We start from the raw sequence: 19,725 nt of genomic DNA, 5'->3' as shown, positions 1-19,725 counted from the left end.
TTTTCTTAACGGAAACGGGAAGGGTTCAGATCGTTCTAACGGGAAACTCGTTTTTGCAAGGTACTTAAGTATCCGACGATCATAACGTACGGTAACTTTAACGTAACGTGGATAATAATTGTGCGTTAACGCTGTACAATGCAACGCGTGTCTCTTTCACGTCAGAGCGTCTGAACGTTTTTACGAGAGATATAAATTCGGAGTTAATCAAAACACGATTGTCTTGTTTAAAGTCTAAATTCTAAAGTGGCCATCTTACTTGCTTCACGTCTAGACGGGCACTGTCTAAATAAACACAAACATAACGTTTAACGACCTTCACCGGGAGAGATCTTAAAATTATTGTATACACAACAATCAATTAACAGACGCCACAGGAGAGCCACGAAGGAAAAGAGAAAAGAGAAACAAAAAAAAAGGTTTCGAAATAATTATATATTTTCTAAAATTATTCGAAGCGCTTAATCGTGTGTCGATCGAGGCAAGTAGCAGTGTTCGATTAAAAAAAAAAAAAAACGTTAATAAAAGTATGTATCCTATAAACCTTTAACACGCACCTTGAAACTTCTACGCAATTATATACGTATCTCGCGACAAAGAATCGAACGAAGTAAATAACCGTTTCGTCGTCGCGTTGATTCTTCCATTCCGTTATTTGTTTCTACTCTTTCATTTTGTTGCTTTTACCGAGGTAGATCCCTAATCAAGAAACTTATCCGTTCGGCCATCTTCTTCCTATCTCTATCCATTATACTATCCTTTTGCTTTTCTCTCACAATCCTATTTAATTCGTTGAAGGAAGGAAAAGATGAGAAGGACAAAGAGAAGAAGGATGAAACAGAAATCGAACGTAGAAGAAGGATAAGAGGGAATAGATAGTAAATAAATAGACTTAAAACATATAACAGAAAAGAAGGGGGAAAAAATACAAGGAAAGAAAAAAGCAGATCGTTCGTAACAAGGTCCGTGCCTGAGATGCTCGCTTCTCTGTTCGATCATCGTGTTAACGCTACGACGAATGAGCACACGAGGCGCGCAACACGATAAAGACGAGCATATAGTCCTGACTATATTAAAGCCAATCGATTTTTTTCTCCGGTTACGCTGACTGGAGATCTAGTCGATAGAAATAAACGAGCGTGGCTATTATAAAAAGAAACGAAAAGAACAAAAAAAAGGATGGGAATGCTACGAGCAAGAAAACGAGACGAACGATACGCTCGTCTTTCCATCACCACCGATCAAACAAGTGGATTCCATCGTAGCTCTCATCACGAATCCAATACGAAGCGGAATCGAAGTTGATCGATCTTTCGCTCCTTCTTCTTTACTTTTGTCTTTACTTTTTTTCCCCTTTCTTCCTTCCTTTCTTCCTATCTTCTTTCGATTTATCAGCATAACAATCTCATCCCTCGTTGATAGCACCAAGTATAATCCACTGACCGACAGACGGACGCACTTTCTTCTTTGTCGAAAATTTAAAAAAAAAAAAAAAAGGAAGAAAGAAGAAAAGAAAAGAAACAAAGAATAAAATCACAGTTATATATAATAACGACAGAATTATCGACGAACTATACGAACAAAATATAAAAACGTTGCTTTCGAGGTTAACACTTTGCCTACGGCGATCGCGTTTTTCTTTATCAATCGATCCTTATCGAATCTACGAACTTACAACTTTTTCTTGTTTTCTTTTTTTCTTTTTTCCTTGACAACAAAAAACGGATAAAATATACGTTGGAATTGTTTTTTTTTTCTTTTTTTTTTTTTTTTATTAATCCGAATTCAACGCGATTTCGTTCGATTGAGATAAACGATATGATAATTTTCAAGTTAAGAAAGATAAGAATCGTCCAACGTGATACAAAGCGAAACGAATAATTGTGAATTGTTGTGAAAAATATGATACTCGACGGAACTCGAAACACGCGGCACCGAATCCAAAACTATACTGACCACTCCCGCGCTGTCGCTCGCGTGTACACGGAGAACCGAACGTAGCGCCATCGCTCGACCAAACCTCGAACTAACTGCCGTCAAGCCTGCTCGCACGCTCGTTGCTTGCTTGTTTTTCTACCTTCCCCCACCACTCTTCAAATATCTAATCCCCACTCCGTAAGAACGGTTTAGAACGGGTGTTTCGATATTCTCGTTTCTTTTTTTTTACCATTTTTCATTATAAAAAAAGAATCTACCATATGAATTACAAATTTTCTGGCAACGTCTGAACAAAATTATCGTCAATCTTTCAATCGTCTAACTTTTTTCCTTTTCCAAATCCCTTGCGATTTTTGTAACCTTTCTTTTTTTACACACAAAAAAAAAATCACATTTTATAATCCAATGCAATTTGACGTGATCATTTCTCCAACCATTGCAGAAAAATTTCGTATCGTCGTAACTTCAGAAGCAAGCATTTTCGACCCCATATTCTATGAACATTTTCTACTTGTATAAATCCCTGGAACTTATTCCCAAAGTTTGTATAGACTACTTAGTTATACCAGGTGTATATATATGTGTGTGTGTGTGTGTGTGTGTGTATAGGTATATAGAAGAATATATAGAAGAATAGTAAAAGAAAAAGAAAATATACGAAGGCATTCGAGATTCTTCTAGCACCTTTTACCGTTTTCATATTCTCTTTCGAGTGTGCGACTCGAGCACCCTTTCACGCGCTACTAGAATCGCGAACGCGAGGCAATTAAAAGAGCGATTAAGCGGATGCTGGCGTAACGAAGGAGGGTCACTCCCAAGGTCGCTGCACCGTAATACTGTAAATTTCCTTCAGACACGTATATTGTTTTAAATTGATTCCCTTCAGAGGAAGCGATACTCAACCGGGAATGGCTTCCTTTTTTTCTATGCACACAACGTCATGAGAAATTAGGGGGAAGAGAGAAACATAAGTGAACTCTACGATTCAATGTCTACGTATATATATATATATATATATATATATATATATATATATATATATATATATGTACATATGGAATATAATCCGAAATTATACAAACAATAAGAATTTCGAACGATATCGTTTCTTTCATTACACAAGATTATAATAACGAAAAAAAGAGCTTACTGATTAAACCGATTTCCTTTAAATCGGAGAACGACCGAACAATCAGCGTGCTCTATGAATCGACTATTATTTTTCTACATTACAAGGCCGATTTTCGATCGTAAAAATTCTTACGGTTAAATGTTAACGAGCCTAAAGAACGTTTCCTGCTTTTGTCTCCTAACGGACGCAGAATGGAGATTAAACGAAATATCATTGTTGCTGTTACTACTATTACTATTGTTATTGTTGTTTGTTACTATTATTACTATTATTATTATTATTATTATTATTATTATTATTATTATTATTAATTATAACGAGACAACGAGATAACAAGATAGCTTTTGATTGCCGTAATTGCGACGAATGAAAGGAAGAGGAGATAGAGATGGAAGATCATCCTCGTAAAGTTGCGACAATTGATTCGTGTAGGCATTAGACTTGCATCCAGACAAACTCGCGACGACCAAAACAAACGACAAAAAAATATAATTATCGCGCATATTCAAGTATGTACAACATATTTACATGGATACGTATATACGATGCTTATTAAAGATAAAAACGAGGACGGTTAATTATCGAATCGATATTATCGGAGAAGAAGTACGTATGTATATGCGGTATCATAATTTGGTGTACGCCTCTTGAATTTGCTCTCGATCATGACGTCATAAAGAAACATTTTTATACCATAACTCAAATAATCAGAAAGTTTTGTTGATAACTAGTATTAACCTTTCGCGGAAAAGGCACGCATATTGGTATTTTGTACCAGGCACGAACACGATCGACGCGTTAATGGAGAGACTATTCTATACATATATACTTATATATATATATACTTATATATACTCACATATATGTATGTATATATGTATGACAGGAACTAGTTTTCTAATATAAATAACGATTGAAATACTTGTTCTAAATAATCTCTTCTTGACCGCGAAATACGTTCTATATCTCGACATATTTCGAACGACTAAACACGTCTATCGAATATCGTTCCTGTCTCATCCAACATGAAATTATAGAAATGAGAAAAAAAAGAAAAAGAATATGAAGAAAAGGAAAACGAAGACGAATACGAACGTTTCGGAATATGATCGATCGAAATAAATATTATCGATGTAATTAAAAAAAAGACTCGATTAGTCAATCGTGCGATTTTATACGAATTATCTCATCCTACGTGAAATTATAAAAATAAGGAGAAAAAGAAAAAGAAAAAGAAGATGAAGACGAAGATCAACGTTTCGAAATATGATCGATCGAAAGAAATATTATCGATGTAATTAAAAAAGAGACTCGATTAGTCAACTGTACGATTTTATTCAAACTATCTCATCCAACATGAAATTATAAAAATAAGAAGAAAAAGAAAAAGAAAAAGAGAAACAAAAAGAAGATGAAGACGAAGATCAACGTTTCGAAATATGATCGATCGAAATAGATATTATTGATCTAATTAAAAAAGAGACTCGATTAATCAATCGTGCGATTTTATCCAAACGATGAGATACTTCCGGTTCCGTTCGTCTCACCTTTCGCGGGCGTAGAGCAATCGAGCGAAGTCAAGCCGCTTGGAAGCGTTAATCTTGCCTCCAGGCAAAGGGTTCCGTACATTTCCTCAAACTCCTCCTCTTCCCTTTCCTCCTTCTCCTCCACCTCTTTCTCTTTCTCCCTCTCTTGTACCACCGTCTCTAGTAACCACGAAATTGATCCTGACCACGCGTATCGACGTGGGTCGGCGAGTCATGCGTGAAAAAGCTAAAAAAGGGAGCAGCCGATGTTCGAACATACGTATTTCTTTACAGACGAACACACCGTCAAGGAAATATCCCGTAATAGATTATAATTCGGCAGTGAATTTAAAATACATTATGATCGATAAATTAGAGGAAATTGTATCCTACTAAAAATCATAGGGTGCATCATTTATTTATCAAGATTAATTCTCTGATTTTGTTTTTACGACTTTCTCGATAGAATTCCAATTTCGTCCGACCGATGGAATATAATGGTCTTTTTATGTAAGATATGTCTATGTATGTATGTATGTATGTGTGTGGATGTATGTATGAACATACGTACGTACATCGATTATATATCGCGCAGAGTCTTCACGGATCGTTCCGTTATACCTCGAGTATATACCTACATACATACGTGCATAACGGCGAATATATAAATAACAATTACATACATACGTGCATAACGGCGAATATATAAATAATAATTTTTAAGAAAAAAGGAAAAAGAAAAAGAAAGAAAAAGAGAAAGAGAAAGAGAGAGACAGAAAAAAAGATAAGAGAAAGATAAAGAAATACGTTTCCGTACGTTTTTTTGAAATAATTCGGGTTAAGAATTTAATAAGACGAAAGAAGACTGCCGTTCTCGTAGAATTTAAATTAAGAATTCGAAAATAAAAGGCTGAGATATGGCAAAAGACTTGCAAGATGATGATGTGCAGTAAGGCCAACGCGTGCATATATTACGCACATTCTTTTCTCTATCTCTCTCTCTCTTTCTTTTCCTTCCTCTCTTACTCTCCTTCTTTAGTTCAAGCCTATGTACTCGTATTATCTACATATGGGCAAGCGAACCAATCAGAGAGCAGGTGCCAAAGACCGATATGAAAAGAGACGATGTTTTCAATGAGAACATCCTATATATGTATGTACATGATACGTATATATCTATACGTGGATACATACATACGTAGATATTTCTGTATGCGTCCTTTATGCGAAGCATTCACGTGTTGGCACGTGTACTCTCCCGCATTCCGATCAATATCGATTAATATCAATCGACTCATGTAACATCCTGATAATCTATCTTATGTTAATACCGAATTCAGGAAAGTTCCGGTCCCACGGAAATTATGATGCAACGCGTGCATCATTATGTTTCACAAAAGGGATATTGCATTAACGATGGATACTATATATTCACGCGTGTAATTTCAATACTTTCAAAGTATACATCTATCCTTTGTATCTATTATATTATAACGTGCTTGATGAATGAGAAATCGATATAATGATACTACGAGATATATTTCATACGAAAAGCCCTTTACAAGTAATTAATTTGACGAGCAACATTGATATTACCAACATTACTAATACTTATAGAATTAAAAATGGATTACATTATTTATTGAAATTTTACAATAGAATTATAGTATCGGTGAAATGTTTCAAATAATTGTTGGATCATTCCAATCGAATCTATTCGTTGGATTGCATTTCTAGTATATTATATGCTAATCAATGATTATTATTAATTAGATATATAAAATCAAATCTAAAAACATCGATCGAAAAATTCTAATGGTGATTAAGTTGTAATACATGTATCACGAAGCTTTAGGTGGTGATACATATATATTGCAGTAATATCTCGAGCATGATCTAACAGAGGTACGGGTCCATGGACGCTAAATACAAGCCACAGCTTCTCACCCTAGCTATGATGAGCTCTCACGTACTCTCATCGTTGTCGTGTTGGTACACACCTTTCACGACGATGCCCGACGACGACGACACACGAACGAAGATGGCTCGTCGTGACTCTGTAGAGGTGCCAGATATCGACCTGCCTACTGTCTAGACTCTAGACCTTAACCAGAATATGCCAGGCAGCCTATACACCGCTACCACCATCACTGATACCGTTACGAAACTTGCTACTTTTTTCTTTTTCTTCTTTTTTGCTCCCACCATTTTATTTATTTATTTTTTCCTCCTTTCCTTTTCTTTCTTCTTTCCTACGTGCACGCGCCGATGCACTCGAACGCGGTAAAGCAAGACGACGTGTGGCGCCCCGTAAGCGGGAAAACGACTTTTTAAATATATTTTCTCGCTGAAAAATCTCGTGAATTTCCCTTACATTTGTCAAGTGTTCTCTTTTTTCGTCTTCTTCTTCTTCTTCTTCTTTTTCTTCTTTTTCTTTTTTCCTTTTACGCGAAAGGACGAAAGGAACGAAACGTTCGTTTATTAGCACACTCTTACCGTTTTTTCGTCTCTCCCACGGTAGATGCATTCCGTGAAAATGCTTTTATGCTTTTACAACGGAAAGGATGCTTTTCGTTCGTCGAAAGAACTAGGAAAAAGAGAAAAAAGACGGTCGTTTTCGAACAAAAGAACGGATTCCGTCGAGAAAGTTATTAAGTCCAAGAAAGAGAGAGAGAGTAGGTGGAACGTTTCGTCGACGACTTTTTGGTAGAAAAATATCGGACCAGTACATATACGTATATATCTAAGCATATATGTATGTATGTACGAAAAGCAAGTTTTCACGCTTCTCTACGTTATGCCGCTGGGCGATTTTCCTCGAACGAGATAGCCACAGGCAAGCAGGGATATAACGACGTATTACGACCCGCAGACAATATATATCATCCCTACGGGTATATGAACATACCCCGACGAGAGGATACGATGAGTCCTAGGGGATGCAGATGGCCAGCACGTGCCTCGACTCGGATATTAGGACTCGAAGAGGTTTCCCTGGGATTTTATGCTTTTATACACCGAATCGCGTGTAGATGTATGTATTAACGCATACATAAATACATACATAGACAAGTACGACGATAGCATCATCGTTGTTATTTTCTTTTTCGAAATATATCTAGCTCCTTCCAAAGGAATAAGTTCTTCTTCGTTGAATTTTCAAAGATATAAAAGTATCCGCCATTTAGTTGACGACGAAACACAACTAATGAGCTTAGAAAAAGCACAGCCATTCGTACGTCTTCGATTTCTCCGAAACAACCTTTGTGCGAGTTCGCTCGATTGGTTGTCTTACATTAAAGGATTTAATCGATTTAATCGAGTCTAGCCAATAAGGATTCTTAACTTTCGACGTCGGAGCATCGATAAATTTCGTAGAACGCCAAAGGCATCATAACTTCCCTTCGAAGTGACCCATTGAATTCCGAATTAAGAGACTTCGAGGGGGTCTCGAGCAGTTTCTACACGCGGGAAACTCAACGCTGCGCCGAGTATTCTTTCTTCCTTTTCTTTCCCTTCTCTTCGTTCTCTCTCTCTCTCTCTCTCTCTCTCTCTCTCTCTCTCTCTTTCTCTCACTCTCTCTCTCTCTCACATTTTTTCTCTCTTCTTCTTCTTCTTTTTTTTTTTTTATACATCGAGCAAGAGGAAAGCGAAAGCGACGTCATAAAAGACGGCTTTGTGAAACTCGCTCCTACGAAAAGGGGCGCTGAGTTTTCTAAAGGCACTCGACCAACCACTCGATTCTGGCAGCGTCTGTAAGAAGGTGCGGCGACTCGTTCAGAGATAAGCCATACAATTCTGCTAATAGCCGGTGTCGCTTGTTAAAGTACGTTCCTTCGCCTTGAACCGGTACATCCTATCTTCTTATCGATCTTTTACAATTCTTCGATATATGTACTTTGAGTAATTTTAATCATTATATGATGATTATTTATTTCTTTTGCTTCTTTTTTTATTTTGTCTTCTTTTTTCCTTTTTTGTAAAATAAAAACCCTGTTGTAACATCCAAGAAACAACCCTTTTACTTTCGAAAATGATAGTGGTGCTATCTATGGAGCCACGACGATACATAAAAATGTATACAGTTTTCTATGTTATCCACTGTAAAAACTTCTTTATCTCCAGTTGATCATAAAACGACCTTCGTTACCGACGGTAGATTATTTACCGATATTCCTTTCTCGTAAATAAGAACGCGATACATTAGTTGCACGGAAATATCGAAGAGTGTCACGGACGTATAAGTGAACACACTCGGTCGCGCTCATTACCGGACGTTCGTAACAGCACTTTACGTGGAACCTGTTTTACATGCAAATTAAAATCCACATTTATGATATTAATCGCGAATATAATATTTTAAACAAAATATTTATTAAAGTCTAAATAAAATATACCTTTTCTTTTTCTCTTTTTCGAACGCAAATCGTTTTATTCGATAAAATCTTCAGATACGACGTAAAGTTTAAATGGACAATTACTCGAAAATCCTTAAAAAGAAAAAAAAAGAAAGAAAGAAAGAAAGAAAAGAAAAGAAAAGAAAAGAAAAGAAAAAAGAAATTATCCATTTAATTTCCTTATCCAGAGAGACCAGCGTACAGTGTAAAAATATAAATCGAACTTTCGAAGGTTTTTCGCGATGCCCTTCGCAAAGACCGGAATGCAAGTCATGGATGCCTAAAGGTGAAACCGAAACTGGAAATGCAACTGGAACTAAAACTGGAACTGGAAATGGAAGTGGAAGTGGAAGTAGAACTGAATCGAGCGAAGGAGCAAACGAATGGAGGGGGATTTTCTTTCGCGTCTCCTTCCGATTTCAGGCGGGTTCCTTTGGCCCGGAAATAACGCGCCAAATCGATTCGAGAAACTACTCGGTGACTCGAACGTGTGTCAGAATATGACTTGGGTGACTCATTCGTCTAACCATGCAACATAGTTAATACGAGCGAAACCGTTCGTTCTCTCTATCCGATATCATCGTATTCGATTCTCGAGTCGTGTCGAAGACGTGAATGTGAACTTTCTGCAGTGGAGAGTTCGTAACGAGTACACGATCTTATTTCATTCTTAATTATACGAAGTCTCGAAATTACGTACATCATAATGTTCTAAAAATAACTAACTCTCCTTTGCTTTACGTCACATTATCGTTTTTTTCCTCTTTTTTCTTTTCTCTCTCTCTTTTTTTTTTTTATTACATGTATATTATCATCGTCCCTTATAATCACGAGATATCGCAAGATGAAATGCGATAAATGGAACGGTCGGAGAATTTCAGAGAAGAAAAATTATGCAAATGGATGGTAAAACGCAACGAACGTAACGTTACCACAAAATTCATAGTACGCATTTCTCGAGAGAGAATAATACGGGCTTTCAGTATTCAGTTATTACGTAAAATGACGCGAATTCGATAATCGTAAGTGCGGGAAGCGATAGTGTCAGACGGAAGGATGTAAATTATATGCTGGCGATCACAATGGAACGATATCGATGTTGGACTAATTGGAAAAGCTAGCGCTCCCTTGTTCGCTTTACACTTTACAGTATGATAGCGTTACACCCATCGACGAAACTATTTAATGCCGATCAATGGCCGCGGCAATAATTCAAGTACCTAAACGCACGATTAATAATTCGAAATAGTATCGTAGAAGGGTCATAATGGTTCGATCGTTCGCGTTGTTAACGCTCTTTCGAGAGAAGAAAAGAGAAAAGAAAAAAAAGGAAGAAAACGTATCTCGCACACATAATTTCTCGGTAATGTAGTTTTATGGAGAATCTCTCGGATCCTCCCATAGAAAAACAATTTTCTTATACGGACAGAAGAGAAGAGTTATCTTGCGGTTGGAAATGCGTTTCGACATCTACGAAGCGAACAAAATCGCTCTATAATCAAACTCCCTCCCCTTCTGAACCCTCCTAAGAAAAAGAAGAGGAAACGGTATGAGTACAGATAATGATTCCATCGAACAAGAGAAGAAAAGCATTTTCCTGAAAGGTTTTTCATCGGATAAGAGTAGAAACGTTAAGAGGAAGATCGCGGACCATGCGGTCCTCGATCCTGATCACGATTCTGAGTAAGTAAGTAAGTAAGCAAGTAACTACGTAAATGCCGTTTGAAGCGAACTCGGAACGAGCTCGAACCTAGCAGAACGAGATATGCACCGGTCGACAAACGCAATAAGTCGTCGGTCGAGTAGCAACTTTCTAGCCCGCGGCTTCTCGCGGAACACGACTCGCTTCTTCTCAGGCTCCTTTAATAGACCGTACATCCACGCGAGTGGGGGCAATCGAAAGAAGAGAAAGAGGGGGAAAGGAGAGAGAGAGAGAGAGGATACAGAACGTATCCCCTCACACGCTAACCGTATCTACCAATAACGTAACTACTTACACGGGAGATCGATTCCTTCGAAAAAGGACGAAGGAAACGCGCGAAGAAAAGATGAAAAAGGACCACCGGACACGAGAGAATCGAATCCATTTCGTTCTCGTTCGGACGAGATCCACCGAACAATAAACTTCAACAATTTTCAACAAAAAAAAAAAGAAGAGATTCTGAAGCGTCAGATAAGAATCGGTAGGACCAGTACGCGAATCCATTGAGCACGAGAAACGCGTTCAAAGCGAGCAATTTTTTCAATGGATACGAATGAAACTAGCGAAGGACCCTCCCTCTACCTTCTCTCTACCCTTTCTTCTTCTTCTTCTTCTTCTTTCTCTCTTTCTCTCTCTCTCTCTCCTAACTCTATCGAAAGTGGAACGCGTCGCTTCAAAACTACTCGGACTTGACACACATTTCGCAAACGAAGAAGAGGCCTTTAGAACAGAACCTACCCGACTGCGATTACGTCGACATTTTTTTTTTCTACTACCAACCCTCCTCCCCTCTTTTCCTCAACCATTTCTCCTCTTTTTCCTTTCATTATTATTTTTTTTCTTTTTACTTTTCTTTTTCTTTTTCTTTCATTTCTCGTTCTCTCTCTTTTTGTATTCAATTTCTTTTCTCCTTCTCCTTTCTTTTCTTCTCCTTCTTCTTCCCTCTCTCTCCTTCACTCTTCTCTCCTCCCACGCCTTTCTTTCTCCTTTGTTCTTTCTCTCTTTCATACGAAAGAAACAAAGAGCTTTCGAGTAAAGCTCGAAGGTAAGTTCTCCCATTTAACTGTTCCTCTCGTTCAACGTTCTTTTTTTTTCTTTTTTTCATTGCAAAAAACAGAACAAAAAAAGGATAAAACAACAACAGTACCAACGTATAGCCAACTTTGGTTCTTGCGCGTTCGATAGCAGTAGCTCGTTTCGATCGACTTCGCTTTACTCTCGAGACATCTCCCTTCGGCATCACTCGTAAATACGGTAAATGTACGCTTTTTCGTGCTTTCCTAGGTGGATTCCGTTAGTAGACGTTTCACGATGAACGAATAAAACGTAGGAAGGAATGTTAAAGCGACTCGTTTTGTCGCAACGGTTGAAACGACGAAACGTCCTGGAAAAGAAATCGTCTTTCTTTCACATACCGTTTATCTTGACCCTTTTTTTTTTATTTCTTCAAGACGTAAGTCTTAATTATTATTTCTCTTGGTCCGGTACGTTCGAAGTATCGTAACGAAGTAACACGAGTTTCTCACGCGAAAATCTAGAGAGAGAAAGAAGAGAAAATCGACTCGTTCTATGGTACAAACGGTAAATCGTTTTTTCCTTTTTTATTATATTGACTCCAACGCGATTTTAAATTCAAAGAACTCGCTTTTTTCATATCCCTCACACAAATTCTTTTTTTCCGATAAAATGAGATAATATCACACCGTCCCTTTGCGAGATAAAATACAACCGATATACAACAGAATGTATTTTCGCTGGAATTAATGTTGATAAAATGATTAGATGCTTTTTATTTTAATAATAATCGGATAAAAGACTACTGATAAATGAGAGACAGATAGAGAAAGAGAGAGAGAGAGCTAACTATTTAATAGATAAAAAAGAAAAATTCGAAGACTTTCGAATGAACTCTCCTAATAGAATGATATACAAATCTTTTTATCATTCTTTGATCACTCTCGAAAAAGTATAAAAAAAGCTTTCGCTTCCGCAGCGGTATATCCTAAATTACTATTTCAATCATCAAATAGCCAACCGATGTCCTCTTTAGTTTAAGAAAAAAGAAAAGAAATAAAGAAAGAAAAAATGAAAAAAATACAAAACAAAGAAAAAGAAGAAACTCCTATCGCCAGTTCTAATGATCCCGGTGAAAACAACTTGTAACACTTTTATTTGGCCCACTCTACGCGCATATAATCTTACTGTCCAAGCGAGAGAGTCTCGGCGAAGCGTTAATAAACTATCGATGAAAAAGTTAATCGACGTTTTACAATCTCTCTCTCCTCTCCTCTCCTCTCTCTATCTCTCTCTGTCTCCCTCTGTCTGTCACGAGATTTTTCGCACGAAGTAACAACCGACAGATAGAACTTGGCGCGTGTTAAAACGAGAACGATAGTCGCGCGAGCTCTATGTCGAGAAGAAAGTAGCTAATAAAGAGAGAGAGAGAGAGAGAGAGAGAGAGAGAGAGAGAGAGAGAGAGAGAGAGAGAGAGAGAGAGAGAGAAATACGAGAGACTTAACGGTGAATAAAATTAGGCCTAGGAACTCCTACCAATGATGGACCCAAGCTCACGTGCACGTACTTACATATTTCCGCGCGAAGAATCGCGTGAACAAGAGACACACAGGTGCACAGTTACGTACACGAATCTACAAACTCACATACACGTATACACACACACACACGTGCCACATCACGCACGCATGTACATACATACAAATCTACGTACGTTCATCTATCCTACTTTCTTGAAGTTATATTCTCGTACGACCTACGCGAGAGGGAAGTGAGGGAATCGCGTATTCGTGTCCGTGAAAAAAAAAAGGAGAAAGAAAAAAAAATAGAAAGAAGGAGTCGAGATAGAAGACACGACCAAAGGCGATCGGACTTTCAGCGAGAGAAAGGAAGATAGAGAAGATAGAGAAAAAAAAATAGAAAAAGAGAGAGGAAGGGTGGGAGGGGAAAAGCGTGACACTTTGGACGACGCACGCTCGCTCGATGCTAATGCAAGTCCCGGCTTCTCTACTACGGACTCGGCGGACCTCGGCGTTAGTAGGTAAAAGCCGACTGCACGATTGTGCGACGAGATAGCCGGCTTTGCTTGCACGCGTGTCCACATAAACGTTCACATATGCGTTCGTTCCAACACGTATTTATATACCTTTATACGTGTTTATACTTATACGATGGAATACAACTTACATACCTATATATATATATTACCTTAGATATAGATATATATATATATATATACGTATAGGTACGTATGTATATATATGTAGGTAAATGCACGTAGTGTAAGCGTGAAGAGCGAGCGAGATATAACGCATGCACTATAAAACCTCGACGATAGAGCGCCGTAACCAATCGGCCGTTCCGCTGCACCTCGCTGCACTTTTGCTTTGTACCATGCACAATGCTGTCGTTGTCGGTGGAGATGTACGCCAGAGAAAGAGAGAGAGAGAGAGAGAGAGAAAAGAAAGATGGGAGCCACGAGAGTTGCTGAGAAACTAGGAGGTCTTCTTCGAACTTACGAGTTCTCGTAAACTTCGTTACCGTATATACTCGAGCTAAAGTACGCCCTTTATACGGATTTTAAGCGCTCCTGCGTCCTTGCAGTAAAACCATATCTCTTTCTCTTTCTCCTAAGTACGTGTACGAGAAGAGGAGACATTCTATCCTCCGTGATGCCACTCAATGAAAAAATTTTCTCTAAAGAATATCCTATGAGATATAGTTTTAGATGTAAACCGTAATATACCTATATGGCTACTGCTATCATCGTGTCATCACAAAAAAAAAAAGACAGGAAAAAATAAGGAAAAAAGAAAAAGAAAAGTCTTCAACGTGAAATATGTATCTAACTGGTCTCTATGCGAGAACGAAACGAACCGAGCTATCTCACACACGAAATTCGAAGCTTTCACCGTTCTCTAATGACCTCAGGAAATACATGGTACATGGTACATGCATACGTGTGTAAACCGTATCCGTATGTAAGTAGTTACTTACGCGAGTTCGTCCGTCTGTATGTGTGCGTGTGCGTGTGCGTGTGCGTGTGCGTATGCGTGTTTTGCTCGCATATTAGAGAGAAAGAAAAAGAGATGAAAGCAGATCGAGTGAAACCAGGCAACGTTACGTAAAACTGTAAATAATGGAATAATTAATTCACTCGAAGTATCAAATTAAAATTCGATTCGTTGCGAATCGAGCCTCTTTCTCTCCTCACCCACCCACCCACTCACTCCCCTCTACCGCCGCCTATCTTCGTCATTCTTATTAATTTTCCTTTCCTTCCTTATTATTTTTTTTTTTGACTTACTTCCTTCCTTTTAACGGTCATTAGCGTCACGATAAAAGGGGGCCTCGTTAAAAGGTTCCTTTCAAAAATTTTCCGAAGTTCGAGCGCTTAACGATTCGCGAACGAGTTACTAAGTTTGCCAGTTCGAGCCTTTGAAAGACTTACGACCGGGAAGGAATATAAGACGAAAAAGAAGAAGAAGAAGAGGAAGAGGAGGAGAGGTAGGAGGGAAAAGAAGAAAGGAAATAAAAGGATTTCAAAGATGGGCAAAAATGTACAGAAGAAATATATAAAAAGAAATAGAAGAGAGATAGAAGAGAGATAAAGAGATGGAAAGATAAAGAGATAGATAGAGAGAGAGAGAAAGAGAGAGAGAGAGAGAGAGAGAGAAGGAAATATCGAGCTTCGAAGTGATATCCTGGACGCGTATATTAAAAAACTTTTCGTTTCAACCGCTCACGAAACTTTTCTCAACCTGCTTTCGACCGAATCGTTAAGTTTGCCTCCCCACTATCAAAAAAAAAAAAAGAGAGAGAGAGAGAGAGAGACAAAATAAGCGGAAAAATTTTCTCCCATGAAATTCAAGTCGTTTGAAAAATTAAAAGAGTGCAATCTCTGCTTCTTGAAGGAACAACAATGCCTTATCGATCTTACTGAAAGAAAGACAAAGAGATAAAATGGGAGAAAGAGAACCAGAGAGAGAGAGAGAGAGAGAGAGAGAAAGAAAGACAAACAGATAGAGAAAGAGGTCTTAGCCCTCGAGAAACGTCGAGTTTTATGCCGCTATTAACTGGGTGACCTTAAAGAGAAATTCACGGCCGTTTAATTCGATATCGTCGCAGACCGCTATGATTCAAAGGCGTTGAAAGATATGAGAAAAGGGTCGAGTAAATGCCATACTCTTTTAAATGTTTATTTTTCTTTTCTCTTGTTTTCTTTTTTTTTTTATAGATATATATAGTACTTACACGTACAGATAATCAATCAATATCGTCGGATTTAGATCGATCGATATATCTACTATTTGCTTACAACCCCATGTAATACTATAATGCTTAGATAAGTACTTGTTTACTTACTCGAATATTCGAATTGCAAATTGACACTGGCCGATGTACTTACATATATACATATATATGCAACATCTATGTATATAGAATTTCTTAAATAATCAGAATATAACGTGCAATAAAAATTTTCGAAAGAGAGAAAATATTAGCTATCGATTAAGTTTTCCAATCACTCAAAAGTTTTCAAATGACGAATCGAGCCAGATTAAATACGATTGTAAGAACGTAAGAAACATTATTTTCCCATCCATATACCCTTCTCATCCTTGTGAGAAATATCGCAAATATTTACTGGGGCAATAGGGGCACGAGACAAAACCAGAGACAAAAGATTTGGAAGTTGCGAGAAAGAGGGTTACTTCGGTACTTCTCTTTCTCCTACCACCCTCTTTCCCTTCCATGGTATAAGAGCGTAAACATTTCATCGAATTTGACAAAGCCAAGGGCCTTCTGGCACCAACCCCTCGAAAGGGTACAAAAGAGAAGGTAATAACTAGTACAAGCACCCACATACCTAAAACCATACGATCGTGTCCGGAAACAACGAGGACAAATGAGAGAGAGTCCTTCCCTAGGAATGTTTGTTTGTTCTCTTTATTTCTTTTTTAACCGTCATTTTCTCTCTCTCTCTCTCTCTCTCTCGCTCTTTTTTTCGTTTTCTTTCTTTCTTTCCTTTTTGTTCTCCTCCACTGTCCTTTCATTGAAGCGGGAGAATCGAATTGGACGTACGCTAATCCTGGCACGTGCCTCTTGGGTACCTCGACAATACCCATAGGAAAGAAAGAAAACAAGAGAGAAAAAGAGAAAGAGAAAGAGAGAGAGAGAGAGAGAGACGATGTTTACGCAGGAATCGTATTTCTTTGACACCGGGTATATTTACGATCTTCCTAACTCTTCTAACCAGATTTTCCGATTAAATAAATTCTACGATCGAAAAGATCCCGATCTCTGGGAAATTAAATTATCGAGAAACTTTCACTGCGGAATTTCTTTTTTATAGGTACTATGAAAAGAGAAAGAGAAAGGGAGAGAAAGGGAGAGAGAAATAGGAATGGAGACAAGTAGAGAATTATATACATACGGTCGTAACTGCTACGAAGAAAGCTAAAGGAAAATATTGAACATGAACGAACGATGTAACCTGTCATCGTGTATATGTATATATTTATACACAAATATACACGATGTGATCTATGCATTATATATATATAACGATCTGCAAAACCGCTCATTTCCGCCGAAGCTAATTAAGAGAAATTAAAGCCATTACAATTACGTCTATATATATATATATATATTTAGACGCGTCATCGTTGTGTTCGTTCTTACTCGTGACATCAAAGTTTTATGACTGATTATTAATCGTTCTGCAATTAATATATACAGTTTTCAAAGAACTAAGTTATCAGAATATTAATTACAGAAAGAGAGAAAGAGAGAGAGAGAGAGAGAGAGAGAGCTACGTACTCTTTGTATTCCGTATATAAAACGACAAGAGAGAATTCGCATTCGCGTAAAGTCGTTCGTTGAAAGCGAGTTCGTACCGAGTTATATGCGTGGGAAAGAATCACCCTTGACCTTGAATTATGCGAATCCGATCCAAGCTTCTTGGCAATGGCTCGCAGAAGTTCTGATATCGAGTGATCTCACTTCTCTTTCTATTCTTTCCCTTCGTAAAAGAGAAAAAGAAGAAAAAAAGAAAAAAAAAATAATAATATAAGAAAAATACGAGACTTTCTGATAAGACATTAAAATTCTTCGTAGATCGTTAGTTCTGCATTAATTAAATAATTAACTTTCGTACGTGAAAGGTTTGAAATATAAATGATTATCGTTTTACCGAGAAGAAAGTTTGATATTTTACGAATATCTAACGAGCTTCGAGAACAAAATGTTTTATCGTTTTAACGGATTTACAGATAACAACGTATCGCGATATTGCAATAATAATTCATACCCGATCAGTAGGAGCATATCGATAAGACAACAAGTAGCAAAAAAAAATGATGTAAGATTGTACCCGAAGTAAAATTACCAGGAACTAGCAGCTTCATGGTAAACCGATTGGAACTCGAAAATTAGAGCCTTAGAAGAAATCGTTCCCTCAAGACTGCCTACGGAATGCACCTCGATAGCCTTGGCTGGTACGACGGGTTTGAGTCGTATGCGAGAAACGTACACTTCGTCCGCTAGGTGGGACGAAATGTTGACCGAGATGCACCTTTCTAAAGATGTCCATTCGATCATCCTCGACAACAACAAAGTTTTCTCTACCGTCGCTTATGATTTTAAAGAGAAAAGTAAATACGCGTATAATATAAAAAAAATATTATTTAATACACACACGCATAAAGATATATATATATATATTAATAATTAATCTAAATTAATTAATAACTTGTTAATTTTATATAATTAACGTAATAAAAGCTTAATATCGTTATATTGCATATAACGATTTTTTATACTCTCTGTTAAAAATAATAAATTACTTTCTCTATCTCTCTATCTCTTTCTCTCTCTCTCTCTCTATCTATATCTATCTATCTACCTATCTCTCCCTCTCTTATTATTCTTCCTTTATATTTTGTTTTCGTACGATCTTACAGCAGATCTATTTATTAGATAAATAATAACGAAATATCTTGCCATCGATTAATATCGAAATTCAAGGGTTCGAGTTAGTAAAGAGCGGACGAATAATTTGGAAAGCTAAAACGAGCACGAGGTATAAGGAACGCTTGTGGCACGGTTCAGTTCTCGTTTCAACCCCCCGGTGGAATAGGATGCGGAGCATTTAATTTAGTTAGAGGTTGGTAGGGTGCGGAAGTGCACGCGCTGTCGACAAACAAGGGTCTTTCGACAACCCTCCTCGTATTCGCATGGTAATTCGTGTCTACAGGGTATACGTACCAACCAATAATGCAGATCCTATTATTAGACGATACCAAAGCCCGTAAATTTATATCATTTTTTCGATAATGCGATCGTACAGAATCACGTTGACGTTTTAAAATTGAAAATAAATATTCCCTATTGATCGATTAACGAAGAAGCAACCCACGTAAAAATACAAAACGGGATCGTTCCAAGGAATATTCTTCTACGATCTAAACTCTTAAAGACGAGGTGATATGAATATTTTCTTAAAGAAACTAATACCTATAGTCTCGATATATTTATTTTCTATTTTATTTTTTTCCCCCTAAGACTTTGTATAAAAAATAAAGTATGCCAAGGGTGAGATCGACTTTTCTATGTACGGAATTAGTATTTAGAAAGTTCAAGGTCGATCCCTTCGACGTTCGAATTAGCGCACTTTCGTGAAAATCGATCGGCTCGATGATAGAAATTTTGATAAAAGGAAGGGGATGAGGAAGAGATGTATTAGGAGAAGGGGAGCGGTCAGGTTGAAGGAAAAAGAATATCAGACGGTTTTCACGTTGATCGATAAAAAAAAAGAAGGAAAAGAAAAGAAAACAAAACAGAAAAAAAAATACAAAAATTTTCGTTGAAACGAGGACGACGTCACGAAGAAAATTAATCGATTCTATAGATGGAACGTCATTGATGGTGACTCGTTGGTACTTATCTACGCGGGATAGATATAGATTTACACCCACGTCCGATCGATTTTTATTTTTCCAAGCCAGACCGGAA

The 19,725-nt window shown here is 37.5% G+C and overlaps 1 protein-coding gene across 18 annotated transcripts in view; it reads right to left on the bottom strand.

The window, feature by feature from the left end:
* LOC127071423 (rap guanine nucleotide exchange factor 2-like) overlaps nt 1–19,725 on the bottom strand; it is a 115,972-nt gene that overhangs the window by 60,281 nt on the left and 35,966 nt on the right. The window contains exon 1 of one of the 18 annotated variants that reach the window (XM_051010707.1): nt 1,344–2,181. The exons of 16 other annotated variants lie outside the window; for them this stretch is intronic. The gene's annotated coding sequence lies outside the window, so the exon portion shown is untranslated. Of the gene's footprint in view, nt 1–1,343; nt 2,182–19,725 lie in introns of those variants that run through there. One more of the 18 variants, XM_051010833.1, reaches the window with a different exon arrangement.

The sequence above is a fragment of the Vespula vulgaris genome, chromosome 1, assembly GCF_905475345.1.
Source record: "Vespula vulgaris chromosome 1, iyVesVulg1.1, whole genome shotgun sequence".
NCBI lineage: Eukaryota > Metazoa > Arthropoda > Insecta > Hymenoptera > Vespidae > Vespula > Vespula vulgaris.
This window is presented reverse-complemented; position numbering and strand designations above follow the sequence as displayed.